The sequence below is a fragment of the Gavia stellata genome, unplaced genomic scaffold, assembly GCF_030936135.1.
Source record: "Gavia stellata isolate bGavSte3 unplaced genomic scaffold, bGavSte3.hap2 HAP2_SCAFFOLD_64, whole genome shotgun sequence".
Lineage (NCBI taxonomy): Eukaryota > Metazoa > Chordata > Aves > Gaviiformes > Gaviidae > Gavia > Gavia stellata.
This window is the reverse complement of record NW_026776712.1, coordinates 612630-629280: the sequence shown is the minus strand read 5'-3', so window position 1 is coordinate 629280 and position 16651 is coordinate 612630. Positions and strand designations below refer to the sequence as shown.

At 36.8% G+C, this 16651-nt stretch overlaps 1 pseudogene; it reads left to right on the top strand.

Annotated features, from left to right (window-relative positions):
* Positions 1 to 16128, top strand: part of LOC132321276 (brefeldin A-inhibited guanine nucleotide-exchange protein 2-like) — a 29211-nt pseudogene extending 13083 nt beyond the window's left edge.
* Positions 16129 to 16651: the final 523 nt, after the last annotated feature.

The following is a 16651-nucleotide window of genomic DNA, read 5'->3' as shown; positions in this document are numbered from 1 at the left end:
GCTTGTATGGACTCCATTGCTGGCAGCTTACAGTGTTGGCTTGCAGAACGGTGATGACACAGAAGTTGCATCCCTTTGTTTGGAAGGAATACGATGTGCAATTAGAATAGCCTGTATCTTTGGAATGCAGGTTTGTATAAGACGTAGCATGGGGCTTGCTAAGGGCAGTGTAGGCTCTGGGAGGGAGGTGAAGAATTACAGACTACTTAGAAAATGAAGCATCTCATCTACTTTCTTGAAATGGTAAAATAAAATATTGCCATCTTGTCTTTAGTTCAGTTTAACATCTTGATATTGTCAAGCTTTTCTTCAATTCTGGTTTCCTTTTATTGCTGAGTCTTCTAATAAGAGTGTTTCCTAACATGCCTCCTACTCTCCTTCAGCTGGAAAGTGCTCTAATAGTGCCAACTATACATGGAAGGAAAATAGTGTAGGCATGCTGGGCAAGTAGCTTTCTCTAGCTCTTCAGGGACTTCATTACGATGCTTGTTTCTCTGTCTTGTAGCTTGAACGAGATGCTTATGTACAGGCCCTTGCTCGTTTTTCCTTGTTGACTGCCAGTTCCAGTATTACAGAAATGAAACAGAAGAACATAGATACCATTAAGACACTTATTACAGTTGCTCACACAGATGGCAACTATCTTGGGAACTCTTGGCATGAGGTAAAAACTTGATTCGTTTAAATAGTGCAACTGCATTATCCTCTGAAAACTTGCAGGATTTTGTTCTTCTGCTACTTTCAGTCTTTAGTAACTGCATTTAGCTTCTAGCATGTGTCAGAACCCTGTTTAAAATGTGGATGCAAGTGGAGATTTTTATGTCTGTGTGTATGTATGTATGTATATATATAAAATAATGCACTGCATTTTTTGGCAGACCCTATAGACACTGTGTAACCAGTATTGTAATTTTTGTAGGTGCTTTTGATACGGAATTAAAAACATATTGAAATCTCATTTGACTTCAGAGAATTCTGCACAGAAACTGTTGCGTTCTTGTTCATGTAAACAAAAATATTCTAGCTCACAGGGCCAGACTTGTCTGTGCAGTGTTTGGCAACATTTATACCACGATCACATGAAAAATTAGGGCTAAAATAAGTTGGTGGGCGATAGTTAAGCGTAGGCTGTCAGGATCATGGGTATTTTCTGAAAGCATATTTTCCAGGAGTTCTTTAATCAGATCTAAATCTGTGGTGTTGCTAAAAGGGGCATTCCTGCTGCATTATGCTCTCTGGCAATAGTCTTTGGGTACATGATAATATGTGCCAAAAGGTACTCTAACTGACAAATTACTTGGACCTGGCTTACAGCATACCCTCACAAATGCTTGTGCCAGTCCAAGGGACGTTGCAGTGGGGGAGTAAGAAAGAAGAGATAGTCAATTTTGTGCTGATGGCAAGGCACAATTTTGGCATTTTCACTGTCTATGTTGGAACATTGTTACTCAAAGTGGTAGCTGCAATATTCCAGTCTTTTCATCTCTCTGGGACAATGAACTCTCTAAAAGATCTGCTCCAGTTGTTTGTAGTTTTGAAGGTTGATGCTGTGAGAAGTAATAAAAAGGTTCCCTCTAGTAGTTAGAGATCCAAGTTAGATTTTTGGGTACTGTTTATTTTTTCTCATGTTAGAATGATTCGTGGCAGCTGGTGATCTTGAATGAATCACTGAACTGTATTTCCAGTTGTATTAGTAATGTTTCAGCTACATCAAAACTGTTATTGTTGTCAAAGTTGTTTTAAAGGTTAGAGAACGTGGGAAGGTTATAAATATTAAATATATTTATATGTTAAGAATAAAAATGTAATGGTATCCAGTAACACAATGTTTAAACATCTTTTGGTTTTAGATCTTGAAATGTATTAGCCAGCTGGAACTAGCACAACTTATAGGAACTGGGGTGAAAACTCGGTATTTATCTGGCTCTGGGCGTGAAAGGGAAGGAAGCATTAAAGGCTATGCATCTGGAGGGGAGGAGTTTATGGGCCTGGGATTAGGTAAGATTAATAATCTTGGACTTCAGAGGTGCACATGTAAGTGAAGTATGATGGCTAAGAAAGCACAATGTTATAAATTATTAAAATATATTTACTTGATTCCAGGGGAAGCTGTATTGGATTAATGAAACTAAAAAAAATTGAATCGTATATTTCAAGATGTATTAGTAATTAACAAATATGTTCTAACTTACTAATTGGGTTAAGCTATTTAACAAAACTCCTCCAGATTTATTTGCTGGAACGTGTTGTTGTCAAAACTGTTTTACCGTACTTACTAAGTCATGGTTTTGTTACCAGTATTATTAGTTCTTTCTTTTTACACTTTGTTTTTAATAGTAAAAACATAAACATATATTAGTTCCTAAAGATAAATGGCTTCAATGATTGATAATTGGTTTTCCAATGGAATTTCTTATCTCTGCATGTTGGGCTTGCCGTTCCAGTTCCTATTGTTCCTGCATTATGTGCAAAAAAACCAAACCTTAGATTTTAAGCTGTAAATTAGAGGGACAAGACAAGTTGCCTTAATCTTTGGAAAACCATCAAGGAAACCTTCTAATTTGAACATGCTCTGGAGTTCATGCTATACATAATGATCATGTTGAATATAACTGAACTGTGCCCGGCATTAACTGTTTGTATCTGACTTAGAGTTAATATTTTAAAAAAATATTTTATCATTTCCAATTTTTATTAACAGCATTAAATCATCTTAACTTAATAAACATGATGGTCAAAACACAATGCCCTAAGGAAAAAAAAAAACATACTTGTTACTGGATGTTTAATTTTGTACCAGTCTGGCAAAGGCACCATCTGCTCCATGTAAATTACAAGCTAATTGGAAGCAGTAGTCACTTTTCTTTGCCTACTTGTATAAAGTTAAGGTTAATATAAAGCCACGATTTCATGATGCTAAATACTGGTTTTAAATGGCTTTTATTGCAGGTAACCTTGTTGGAAGCGGAGCTGATAAACGCCATATGGCAAGCATTCAAGAGTCTGTGGGAGAGACCAGTTCGCAGAGTGTAGTGGTAGCAGTAGACAGGTACTGAGAATATAATCTCTTTCTAGGGAAAATGTGACTTGAAGTTACTGACCATCCTCACTTTATTTGCAGACTCTGACAGGGACTTTTGTTCTTGAAGCCTATTTCTCTTGTGAGAAAGATGCTGATACTTAGATGCTTTCTCTGGACCCAATAAGTTTATCTCTTTAGGCATGTAATATTCACAAAAGAAAGACTGTCATTAAATAGCAGTATGACTAATGTAGTGTATTGTGAGAAGGGACACTGTGTGTATGCATGTGTTTTTCTGCCTTTTCTTTGGAGTAAGCCAGTGAAGACCAGAATTAGGTTGGTGTTACAGTATTTAGCTATTTTTGTTTTACAAATCTGTCTGATAATTGTCTTTTACTTATGTGTGTGTATTCCGTGTATTTGGGTCTCCTTTTTTTTCTCTTTTTTCTTTTGATTTAGCCTGAACAGGACAGGTATCCAAAATGAATAAATGCCCTTATTCTGTTAAATGATGCGATTTTCTTTTGGTCTTGTAAACTTCAGTATTTCAGCATTTCTTTAGTTGCTGTTCTTCAGCTCTTTATTCATTAGTCACTACATTCTTGTCCAAATCATTATCTTTCTCATCTGTCCTTCTAAAGTGTTGTCTAAAGAGATGCTTCTATCATAAACCATGTGTTGGAAGGGGAGTTCTTTATAATTATTGAAACTATTGGGCAAGTCTGTAGAATCATACATTCAGACTTGTATTTATTGTAACATAAATGTGTCTATTAACACGTCAAAGTCTAAAAGCTTTGGGAACATTCTCCACTTACCAGTGTTCTGTATGAACCACCATCTGGTGGTCTGAAGTCCTCTCAAAACTCTGAAAAACTGAAGGGGCAGAAGGGACAATGGTGCATCCATAGTCCTTCTGCTGTTTTGATGGCCACGACTTACAGTGTTCTTGAACTGTGTAAAGATCAAGCAGGTGGCTGGCATCCAGTAAAGTCCTGCAGCAAAGCTTTCTTAATGTCTCTTTATTCTCCCTGTGAAATTTAACACACTGTCACCCAAATGAGTGTTCCAGCACTACTTGCTCTGGATAACAACGTGAGCCTGTGCCTGTTTCCTGCAGTAGGGAAGGAGCATAGTAGACTGTGACTTGTAGCAGGGAAGAGAATGCTTAGACTGGGAGAAGCACATGAACTGCTGCCAAGGAGTAAGAATGAAACAGTTGCAGAGTTCATGGTGTGGGGACTGTAAAGTACCTCCAGGACATGTGTTGACATTTGCCTACAGCATGAAGATGTGATTGACTCTTGTGGATGCGCAGCTAAAACTGCAACTTACTTCTTTGTTCTGTAGGATATTTACAGGATCAACTAGGCTGGATGGAAATGCAATAGGTATGTACGCTGACCATTTGGTGGGTTACAGGAACTCTTGCAACGTAACATCCTGAACTTACAGTAGCGTGTTTTAATGTTCAGTTGACTTTGTCCGATGGCTGTGTGCTGTTTCCATGGATGAGCTGGCTTCCCCACACCATCCACGCATGTTCAGCCTGCAGAAGATAGTGGAGATATCGTATTACAACATGAATCGCATTAGGCTGCAGTGGTCAAGGATTTGGCACGTGATTGGAGATCACTTCAATAAGGTATTTTGTAAAATCAAGTTACAGAACATGCATGAATAGCAGGTGACTAAAGGAAAAACCTATTTAAAAATCTAAAGTATATAAATAGAAATGGAAATGTTTATGGGAATGATCTTTAATAACTTCATTATATAATTTTGTATTTGAAATTTTTCTTCATGCCATTGTCTTATCTTTCTGATCAAATGCTAAGTTAGTTTTCCTCTAAAATATATACAGATGGTCCTGGAACAACAAAGTTATTTTCCTTATGAGACTGGACCATGTTTGGGTGGGGGTCTTTTAACCTAAGATTTTTATTATTTTTTTTATAGTGTCTAGCTGGCTATTATAGTTCTGCACTTGTTGCATACAAAATCCATGGGTTTGTTTGGTTGGATCAAATGACTGAGAAAGCCCTCTCTGCAAGTAACCCCCTATCTTCTAAATACCTGAAAACTAGAACATGCTAGCGATTTTTAAGGGACTGACATGAAACTTGAACCATGAATTTGTTACCAGCTAACGTATTACTTATATGAGTAAGGGTTTGAAAATATGCTTTTCTTCTAGGTTGGATGTAACCCTAATGAAGATGTTGCCATCTTTGCAGTAGACTCATTAAGGCAGCTGTCAATGAAATTTCTTGAAAAGGGAGAGTTAGCCAACTTTCGTTTCCAGAAAGACTTCCTAAGGCCTTTTGAGCATATTATGAAGAAAAACAGGTGTGATGCACTGAAATTTCTGTTAGCTTGCTTTAGTCCTACTTAAAGATGTTACTTGGTGTGGGTTAGATTGTCATGTACATGGAAGTGGCACAGTTACTTTATGCCAGTGTAAAATTGTGCCACTGGTGATTTTTTTTTTTTTTTAAGTTCTCCAACTATTCGGGACATGGTAATACGCTGTATTGCTCAGATGGTGAACTCTCAGGCTGGTAATATTCGTTCAGGCTGGAAGAATATCTTTGCAGTCTTTCATCAAGCAGCGTCAGAGCATGATGGGAATATTGTGGAGCTGGCCTTTCAAACTACAGCACACATAGTTAGTAAGTAATGCTCAACAGATGTGAGTACCCAAATTATCTTAGCTGCTGTGATTGTCTTGAAAAGGCCCATCTGAATAAGACTTTTGTATTTCCAGGTAAATAAACACAAGATCTTGCAGCCAGACTGTTTAAACTCTGCAGCTAGGTCTTACCGTTAAGTCTCCTGATTGCTATGGACAGGAAAAACTAGATATAGATATCCTGCTGTAGAAATCCTCAAGTTTGGAATAGATTCAATAAGTTTGTACGTTGCTCCATCTGTCACAATAAGTTGTTTTGGATTAAGGAACACATTTTACAAACTTCCATGCTGATTCAGTATCGTATAGTGAGGATCATAAGGCTTGTGATACTGATATGTGACTGCTTGTAGAGTTTAGTTCATACAGCCTGCCTGCTCTAAAAGTATATTTGAACAACATACTGCTGGCACTTTCAAAGGAAGACAACCAACTCAAATAGTCTTGAAATGGACCTTCAATATTCTTAAATGTCCTGAAACTGCACTCTTTCCATTAAGTAGCATGGGGGAAGCAAAACTATGGACAGTTTTAACAAATGCAAATAGTAACAAAACTTTTTTTGCTAACTTGAATGGCATAGGTCTTGGGAGTTGTAGTTTGTTCAAAAGCTTGTACGTGTTGGATTTGTTTTGTATTTAGTCTGTCCCTTCAGTCTGAAATCTAACTGCTTTTTCCTCTCTTGCTACAGAATATGTATAATTACAGGCTTAAGATAATTTAGGTAAATTTAGGTAACTTCATATGCAGCAGGGAAGGTAACACTAAGCTCTACTTCTGTTATTTCTCAAAATATTTTAAGAGCTTTGGCTTGCATATGCTGTGGGAGAAAACGGAACCATATAAGAAGCCATGAAATAATCCTAGGTTATAAAATTGGTAATTATCCAACCTGAGAAAATGTGATGCTGACAAATTTGGGTGATGGGGTGGGATGGGGAAGAATGCAAGGGAAGATGGAGAACCAGAAGATCTGGTCCTTTCATGTTTTTCCATTTGGTAGTGGTATACCATGGCTGACATTGTAGATCAATGCTAGTTTATCTATGGATTTCAATATCAGTAAATTTTAAGAGGTGTATTTGTTTGCTCTTCACAGCAAATATTTTCCAGCAGCATTTTCCAGCAGCAATTGACTCATTTCAGGATGCAGTAAAATGTCTTTCTGAGTTTGCCTGTAATGTTGCATTTCCGGACACCAGCATGGAAGCTATTAGACTTATTCGGTATTGTGCAAAATATGTTTCAGAGAGACCACAGGTATTTTCTTTTAATTTTTACCCTTGTGTATTCTTCTACTATCTTCTACTGTTAAACTGAGACTAATCTTGTAACTAAGAAAGAGCTTTCAGACTCAAACTTCAGTCTCCCAGCAGCAAGTGTTTGTATGAAAAGCTTATTCAGAATTAGGAGTCCTTTTGGTATTATGTAAGCAGTAAACTAGGACTAATTAAAAAATTTTAAGTCTCATCAGTCCAAATTGGAAATAATGGCATGAAATAGCCCGTCTCTTTTTATAGTGTTAGGATGACCTGGAAAACAATACTTCTGTCACCCTAATTATATCTAGTTAAATTGGTTACAAACATGCGTATTTCTTTACATCAGTCTATTGTGTGAATACTTAATGTAATAATCACTTTGGTGAAAAGAGCCTGGAGTTAGATTGCAGCTGCATGTTACCACTGCAAGATGTGCACGCTGTATCCAGTACACTGGGAAAGTGTAGAACTGGTTTATACCCAACTTAGATTTCCTTATTACCTATATTTATATAATTGTTGCCTGTCACTGTTAAACTTGCTTCCTAAAGTCCAGACCTCTGCAACTTGTAAAGCTGTTAGCAGGACTTAAGTAAAACGGATTTAAGTATTTATTTTCCATATTTTTTTCCAGTCTTTTCACAAACAGATGTCTCAGGTTTATAATTATATTTTACAGGATTTGAGTGTTATGGTAGAAACTAAGCTAACTTTTCAAGTCTGCCTGTGCCACTAGTAGTATCTAAATCTGTCAGAATTAAAGATTTTTGAGATATTCTTTTTTTTTAATGTTTTTTCTTCCTGCCCATCTCCAAGGTATTAAGAGAATACACGAGTGATGACATGAATGTTGCTCCTGGGGACAGAGTATGGGTCAGAGGATGGTTTCCCATTTTATTTGAACTTTCTTGTATCATCAATCGTTGCAAATTAGATGTTCGAACGAGGTAACAAATCTTTTCTTTATTCAGTTAGTGAAGAGATCACAGATATGCATTTTAACATCTCTTCCTTTATTTGTTTGGGCTTGTTTATAGAGGCTTAACAGTGATGTTTGAAATAATGAAGAGTTACGGCCATACCTTTGAAAAGCACTGGTGGCAAGATCTGTTCAGAATTGTGTTTCGAATTTTTGATAATATGAAACTCCCTGAACAACAAACAGAGGTAAAAACAAAAATCAAGCAAACATTAGAGTTATTTTTTAAGAACTTAAACAATCAAGGCAGCAGTTTGTATTGTTTGTCTTGTCAGTGTATTTCCACCCCATACTGCCCCAAATATAAGGGTACGTTGTTGTATTCTGTGGTATGTATGAAATCTGTCGTAGTATCCAGTGACCTATCTGTCTGTTCCGTCTGAATATTTTCAAGGAGAATATTCACACTTCATTGTGAAAATGTATAGTTTTCTGAACAGTATTCATGTGGCCAACTAAATGCTTCTGACATCTGCAGTAGTGAGGCTTTTTAGTTTTATCTAAATTCTATTCCTCTCAGAGGCCACGTCCTTTGTTGACTAGCCATGCATAAGCCAAATGCTATCATCATAGAACCCCCCACATAAAACCAAAGACTTTTCATTTTTTTCTCATAGAAATCCGAATGGATGACCACTACATGCAACCATGCACTTTATGCAATCTGTGATGTATTTACGCAATTTTATGAAGCTTTAAATGAGATCCTTCTTCCTGACATACTTGCACAGTTACACTGGTGTGTAAAACAAGGTAGCTTATTTACTTGTATCTTTTGATTAATGTATTTTTTAAATGCTCATTACTTAAGAAGGAAAGCTAACTGAGTTTTGGAAGAATAAAAAGTACCATTAGGACAGTATGTTATGTAATAGATGGATGCAGTATCTTAAATATTCGAGCATCATTCTATTTTATCAGTTAGGCAGCTCTTCTGTTAATGTGTTTATAATGTGTTTATTGTGCTATTGTGACAGAGCAAAAGCTTTTAAAGAGTTGTGTTAATCTTCTGCCAACAACCTTTCTCCATTTGGCTGCATGGATAAAATACCTCATTTATTTACACACAGACACAAATATAAAAAAAAAATCATATACACACACACACACACATATATATCTCTCTCTGCATTCTGATTTTTGTCTCTCTCCCTGCTCCCCACCCCCCCCAGTACTTTCAGATACAACTTTCTAAAGAATGTGTTCTCAGGCATAAGAGTTGGAGACCAAAAGAAATCGTGCATATTGTTAGCATGGAATGTGGGGGGACTGCCTTGCAAGAACTAAGTTTCTAACTGGTGCTTTTCCTTCCTTTGTTTCACTGTATGCTTCCTTTCTGCTTCTCTCCTGTCCTTTGTCTTCCCTGTTTCGATTTCAATCTCGTTAAGTCTATTTTTAAACACTTTTTTGTTCAGCAGGTTCCTAAGCTTGATATTGTAATATACTTTAAGTAGGCTTTGAGCTAAGATACCATGCATTTCACAATATTGGTAAAAACGTTCAATGGAGCAGTAATACAGAATGCTTAATTTTTCATTGATATTGTACAAGTTGATAAATATGAAACGTTTCTTTCATAGATAATGAGCAGCTGGCTCGATCAGGTACAAACTGCTTAGAAAACCTGGTAATACTAAACGGACAGAAATTCAGCCCTGAAGTCTGGGGCCAGACATGCAATTGCATGCTAGAAATCTTCAAAACTACTATTCCTCATGTGTAAGTTCATAAATTTAATTCTCATAGTAACACCTGATACCAGAGCAACAATATTTACCATTTGTTTGTTTACTTTGTGAAGCTTGCTGACATGGAGGCCTGCAGGAATGGAGGAAGATTCAGCTGAAAAACACTTGGTAAGAGTTAATTCAGTGCAGCAAACTAACTTGAAGGGTTGTGTGTTAGGTCAGCTTTCGGAATATTTTATTGTAGTAAGTACACTCGACCAACAAATAGTGGAATTGACATTAGCTTGTATTTGGTGTCATTGTAAAATAAGATATAAAGAATGGACGCGGGATACCTTTGAATCTAAGATTAGTGAAGTCATCTGAAAACTGATAGCTGGTTGGTAGTTAGTATTTTGGATTACTAGAATTGTTCTGCCTTCTTTTCTAGGATTTAGACCTAGATCACCAGTCTTTAAGCAGCATGGATAAAAATGCTTCAGAAAGAGGACAAAGTCAGTTTTCAAATCCAACAGATGAGAGCTGGAAAGGTGTTCCTTATACAAGTAAGGAAAACATGCAAGTTTATTAAATGAACTTTTACAGCCTCTCTTAGTCCACTTCTGCAGTCCTGCAGAGAAAGTTTTTTCGGCACTTAAACTTGGAGTACATCTTTACAACCTGTCTTTATGCCATGCAGAGAAATTTTCTCTTTATAAGATAATTCACAGCATCACTAAATATCAAAATGCTAGTGGTCATGTAGTGTTTTGCTAGCCTGTTGTAAATGAATTGTCCTAAGTTGTTTCTGAAACTTGTGTTACTCCATCTCATCAGACCAGAAACTATTTGCTGGGCTCCTTATAAAATGTGTGGTACAGCTGGAATTGATACAGACCATTGATAATATAGTGTTCTATCCAGCAACAAGCAAGAAGGAAGATGCTGAGCACATGGCTGCAGCTCAGGTACCATCAGACTTATTTATAACCTTGTTGTGGCAGTAAAGTATAAAGACTAGTGAATGCTCTCACATGCATTTACAAAATAGAGTGTATATAGTCTCTTCCTTTTTCTAACTCTGAGCACTACCCTGAATGTGTGTGTTATTACTCTTAAGCTGTGATTATTTTTTTTAATTCTTTCATTATTTTTATTATCAATATAATATATTATCATTGGTTTTATAATGAATACATACTCATCAAGAATGTTTTTTCTTTGTTTGTTTCGGGGAGAGCATTCTGTCCTGTTTAGCCTGAGTGTCTTCATTTAGCCACAGTTGAGGCTTTGCTCAGCCTCTGGTGTTTACACAGGAGGAGATGCAGAAGTTGAACTTTAGCAAGGTTAATGGTCAAGATTTAACTCATTACCCGCCTCAGAGAGGTCCTTGTCCCTGAAAATCCTGATTCTAGGGAATAGTGCAAGATAGCTCTTGCTTAGCTATGTTAATAAAGCCGTAGGCTAGAAGTTTGGGCTGGTGTATTCAGGTAGTGTTTGGGGGATAGTGTAGTTAAATTCGTAGTGAAATTAGCTAAAAATATGGACCAATTTTAATGAAACTTGACATTAGCCGAAAATGAGGAGTTTCTACACTATGCAACATTTAAACTTGCAGTATTTTTGTGGTTCATTTTGATGTTTTTCCAGAATTCAGCAGACCTATTCAGCTCCTAGGAGAGAGGAAATGTTCTATATTGTATTGCTATGACTTTTTTTATGCATTGATAAGGGAGGTTCTTCCCTTGTTCTTGATTATTTTTTTTTCTTATCGATAACTAGGAGAGATCATAACTTCTCTCTTTTAAATTATCCTACTGAAAAGACTGCAACTCTGATATTTGACAGGACCATTCTACTGTGTTGTACTGCACTAATATTTCACTTGCACCTAGAAATGGAATCTAGAGTTAGTGGTATATGGTCTGTGAAGTTTCAAAGTTTCTTAAGCATATCTAAAAAGAGTATGTTACCGACACTCTCCCTCTCTCTCCTCCTTTAGCGAGATGCATTGGATGCAGATATCCACATTGACACAGAAGACCAAGGAATGTATAAATATATGTCTTCACATCACCTCTTTAAGTTACTAGATTGTCTGCAAGAGTCTCATTCATTTTCAAAAGCCTTTAATTCAAATTATGAACAGCGAACTGTGTTATGGAGAGCAGGTGAGGCTTTTATTTTTAGTTTGGTAAAAATAGTGAGCTCTGTTTATAGCTTTAGCTATTGAGATACAAAAGTATACCATTGCAATAATCTCTACAGTTAATCTGACAGTGTTGCATGCTTTTATTACTTGTCTCCTTCCTGATGACTTGAATAATTCTCTTTGCTAAAATATCTGCTTTTTTGATTAAAGTAGAGCTACACAGTTGGTACTACTGTAGTTAAATATCTTTATGAATAGATTAGGTCTCAATCAAAATCAAGGAGGAGGAAATACTATCTGGACAAGAAATCATTGCTGTTCACTAGTGGAGGTATTGTTGATAAACTTTACCTCTTGGCTAGTAACCTCAAACGTGAATGTTCCCTTTCTCCCTATGTGTAACTTATTTCTAGGGTTCAAGGGTAAATCAAAACCCAATCTCTTAAAACAAGAGACCAGTAGCTTGGCTTGTTGCTTGAGAATACTCTTTCGAATGTATGTGGATGAAAACCGCCGAGACTCCTGGGATGCTATACAACAACGACTGCTTAGGTAAGAGTATCAGCTTGGTTCTGGTATGTTCTGTTTTCAGACAGTATGGTACATCCCTGGATACAAATGTTCTGTTTTAAGTTGCTGAGCAAAGCACGCAAATTATATGAAGATACACATATATATACATACCACTCTTTATTAAAAGTTAATTTAGCAACAAGGAAGCATGTTAAAAGTTAATTTAGCAACAAGGAAGCAATCTACTTGGAATAAATGAAGCACCTTCTTGCCTGACATAATCTTTTCTTTACAAAAGTGGTGGCGCATGAATACTTTTCATATCTGAGTACATAATGATATTCAGAGGTACAATAGGATCTAAACAAAGCGCAGTATAAGCTGCTGTATACCTGGAACTTAAATAAACAGAGATAATCATGCTAAATAAATACAAAAAGGTATTGTGTTCCCCTTATTTGAAAAGTGAGTTGTTGGTACATAAAAGTTCAGAGTATTGATCTCTAATTAAATGTAAATAACTCTTAAACTTGCTGTTGGCACTAATGCAGTGGATTTCAGTAGCATTCTGATTTATCAGCATCTATAGACATACTAATCTTTTTAGTGTATAAGAGAGGAGGTTCTATTCCTTCTTTAATTAAAATAGCATCCCCAAAAGAGCCCTAGTAAGTAGTACAGTTTGTACCATGTGTTGACAGTGTACAGCAAGGACCAAAAATTTATTAATACAATTGTAATCCCTCTTCAATCCGTGGTGCTGAGCTCTGCAGATCTTTATTAAAGCTGTCTAGATTTGGAGGGAGAACTCTTTCATGTTGCTGTTGCCTAAACTGTCCCAATATAAGGATCAGGAAATTATGTTTGCAGGTTGAAGGTGACAACGCTTGAATTACAGAATGCTTATGAGGAAAATTAGACTCTTCCCCTTCTGACTCCATGGTTCTTTGTTGACAACATGAAAACTATTTCAGTTCAGTTATCTGTAATAACTACTACTGTAACAGAAAAATCATTGAGACCAATTTGTGTAATTAAAGTTGTTGCATGTGATTGAAAACTTTCCCGTGGAAATGCATCTTACTTGAAAACAAAATACACTATGAGAGGACAAATAGTGCATGTTATAAAAATATTTTGTGGGTTTTCTTTATGATTTGTCTGAACTGTGTCATCTCTTTAGTGTATGCAGTGAAGCCCTGGCATATTTTATTACTGTGAACTCAGAAAGCCACAGAGAAGCTTGGACTAATCTCCTGCTCTTGCTTTTAACAAAAACACTAAAAATCAGTGATGAAAAGGTAAGAATAGGCTGGAAGTTATGTCCCTTTGCTTTCAGGTATTTTTTCATTTCTGCTTCTGTTGGATTCAGTCTTTATTATCATCCGTATTGCAAGGTGGCTCACTTACTCACATAGCACGTACTCTGCTTGAAATACAGTAATCATTACAGCTCCAGTTTTTGCAAGTATTCCACACTGTAAAAAATCAGACTGCATCCATGAAATTCACAGTTCTATAGAAATACTGATAGAATTGCTGCAGAGCTTTCATATAAAAGCACAATGAGTGTGCAATAAAGCATGGGCTTGTACTGTATTATAGCTGCACAAGAATGGTAGAGGTAAATTTCACCACTGTAAAATTGGAATTCTGGTTCCTTGAGAGTGGCAAAAAATAATTCTCAGGATCTCGGCCCTTTAGAGGAAAAGGTGAATGCAAATATTCACTACATCAGAACATGCAGAGAAACTTCTGGAATTTGCTTACTTTTTTTTAAGCTTTCCAGTACTGTTGAGCTTCATCTTGTTTAGGACTGTATTATTTTTTTTCCTGGTATATGTTTGGTTTTTTTCTGTATTGCAAAGTGTGTAATTTCACTTCACTCTTGTGTAGTTTGGGATGTTTTATTGCAATTTACCAACATTTTAAGAAATTGGTAGTAGTGGTGGCTTGGCTTCTCCATGTAGCAGCAATTCAGTGATGTCCCTGGGGTTATGGTGTTGTGAGAATAGTCTTAACTCTTTGTAGATAAAATGGTGACTTGGCCATTCCTTAGTACACAATCCCAATATCTTTTTATTATAAAAAAGTTCTGTGGTGAAAGTGTTCCCTCTAATACTGAGCATTATTAGGAAAGGAAGAGAGAGCAAAACATGTTTCTTGTTGTGTAAATTCGTGTCAGATTTGCATCTTGAATACTGTTTGCAGTTCTGATCCCCCATATCGAAAGGGGTGTAATGGAGCTGCAAAAGGGTTGAGAGAGTGTAACAGGGATAAGGGATATAGACTGGCTCCCATACATGGAACTGTATGTAGGTTAGACTTTTACTCAGTTATCTTTTATCCAGAAAAGAAATAAAAAGGAGGGGTGCATAAAGTCATTATTAGCATGAACATAGGGAAAGGACTGATAATTCTTATACTGGAAGAGATGGTGAATGAGAGTTTTGGAGATGGCAAGTCACTGGAGGGGAAGAAAACCCCAACAGACATATAATGGAGGTACTTCTTCACACACTGGTTCAGCTGTGGAAGGCTTTGTTATGTATTGTGGATGATATTTTAAAGAGACTGGAGAAGCAACTGGACAAATTCACATTAGAGGCGGGTGTTTCTACAGGTAGCCCCAATACCCACCTCTAGCCTGAGAAATCCCTGAGCCACAAAATAGTCTGACTCTATTTTAGAGAAGTAATGCCAAATGCATGCTCTGTGTACGGTTTCCTGAGAGCATCTGCTAAGGCTGCTGTGGAAAACAGACACTGGGCTTGATGGCCCTTTGGCCATCCAAGGGGGCCTTTGATCAGGTGAGACCTTGTGTTTTAACAAGTTGGTGTACTCATGAATGTGAAAAACTCTGCACTTTCCTGTAGTAATAGAGAATAACATTCTCTTTTTGTATCTTTGATAGTTTAGGGCACATGCTTCAACATATTATCCATATTTGTGTGAAATAATGCAATTTGACCTGATTCCTGAGCTTCGAGCTGTGCTACGGAAGTTCTTCCTGCGTATAGGTGTTGTGTTCAAAATCTGCCTAACAGAGGAGCAGATACGGACAACTGGGATGAACTTGCCTTCGTGGTAGCCCTAAGTAGGGTTGGTTACTCCTGCTTGTACATAAAGCTATGTTCCAGAGATGGATTAAATTGGATGGGAAAAAATGGGACCCTGGTGTATCAACACAGCAGCAAGTTACTCTTACCACAATGGCATTTGGGGAGGAGGAAAAAAAATCCTGTTCTGTCCATCCTACAAAACTATCAGCAGTTTTATTTAAATTATTGCTTACAGAGTTAATACAGTAGATGTAAAGTCTCTTTGTTTCAATGCTAGTCATCCTTATGATCAAGTCTCTCTTCTAGCCTTTGATCAATTGTTCAGTCTTGCATCCCAGCTAAATCTGATAAATCAGCTGGATTCCTCCATAGAAGTTATGCCCCTTGGGAATAATGAATATAGTTGTATAGCCTTGTGATGTTAGCACATGTGTTCATAATAAACTATACTGCAGTGGCTAATGACCACCTAAGATCATTCTGGGTTTTTCTTTGTGTGTACATGACTAAGCCAGGCAGCGTGTTATGGTTTTTGAAGTGGACAGCCTGCGGAATATTTGGGGAAAGGGTTTTCCTCCTGTTTAGCAAGTAAATTTTAAAGCCTTTTTTAATACCAGTGCTTCATCTTCTGAGACTTATTTTTGGTTTTATGGAAGGTTTTAGGTTTTACATCAGGAGCACGCAATAGCTGTTACTCTATTTAGCTTGTTAGTCTTGAGTTAAAGGCATTTAAAAAAAAAAAAGAAAGACTTTTAAACTTTCCATTTACTTTCATACATTGCCAGATCATGGACAGAGCATATAGAGTAATGTTAAAAGCAAGGTTCACAACAAATAAAACCACCTTTTTTTACCCTTGACTATAATGTATTTAGTAGTAATTGTGTCTGTTCAGCAAGAACTCTTGTCCTTAATATATACCAGGTTCTGTCTCTTTTTACTGCAGATCTGCAACTTCTGATTTGTCTTTGTGTGCAAATGATTTTTGTTCCCAACTATTAGTTCCTATTGTGATCTAAAAGAAAATTGAACTTAAGTTCATTCATGTCCTGTAACAGTTACCAATACATTTCTGTGCTTTGAAGGTATCTGTGAAGCAAATGTGACTTAACACTGCAGCTTTGCTTGCCCTAGAGCTTTTTCTTTCTTTCACAAAACTGATGCGTTTCAAAGACAGCTGTTTCCATGATAGAATACCAGTTTACAGCTGAAGTACTGCAGGACTGAGGTCTGTCCTTTGAACTAATTTTAATTTCAAGCTTTAAGACTTCTCTAAACTGGAAGAGTGTGGCAGGATGGGAG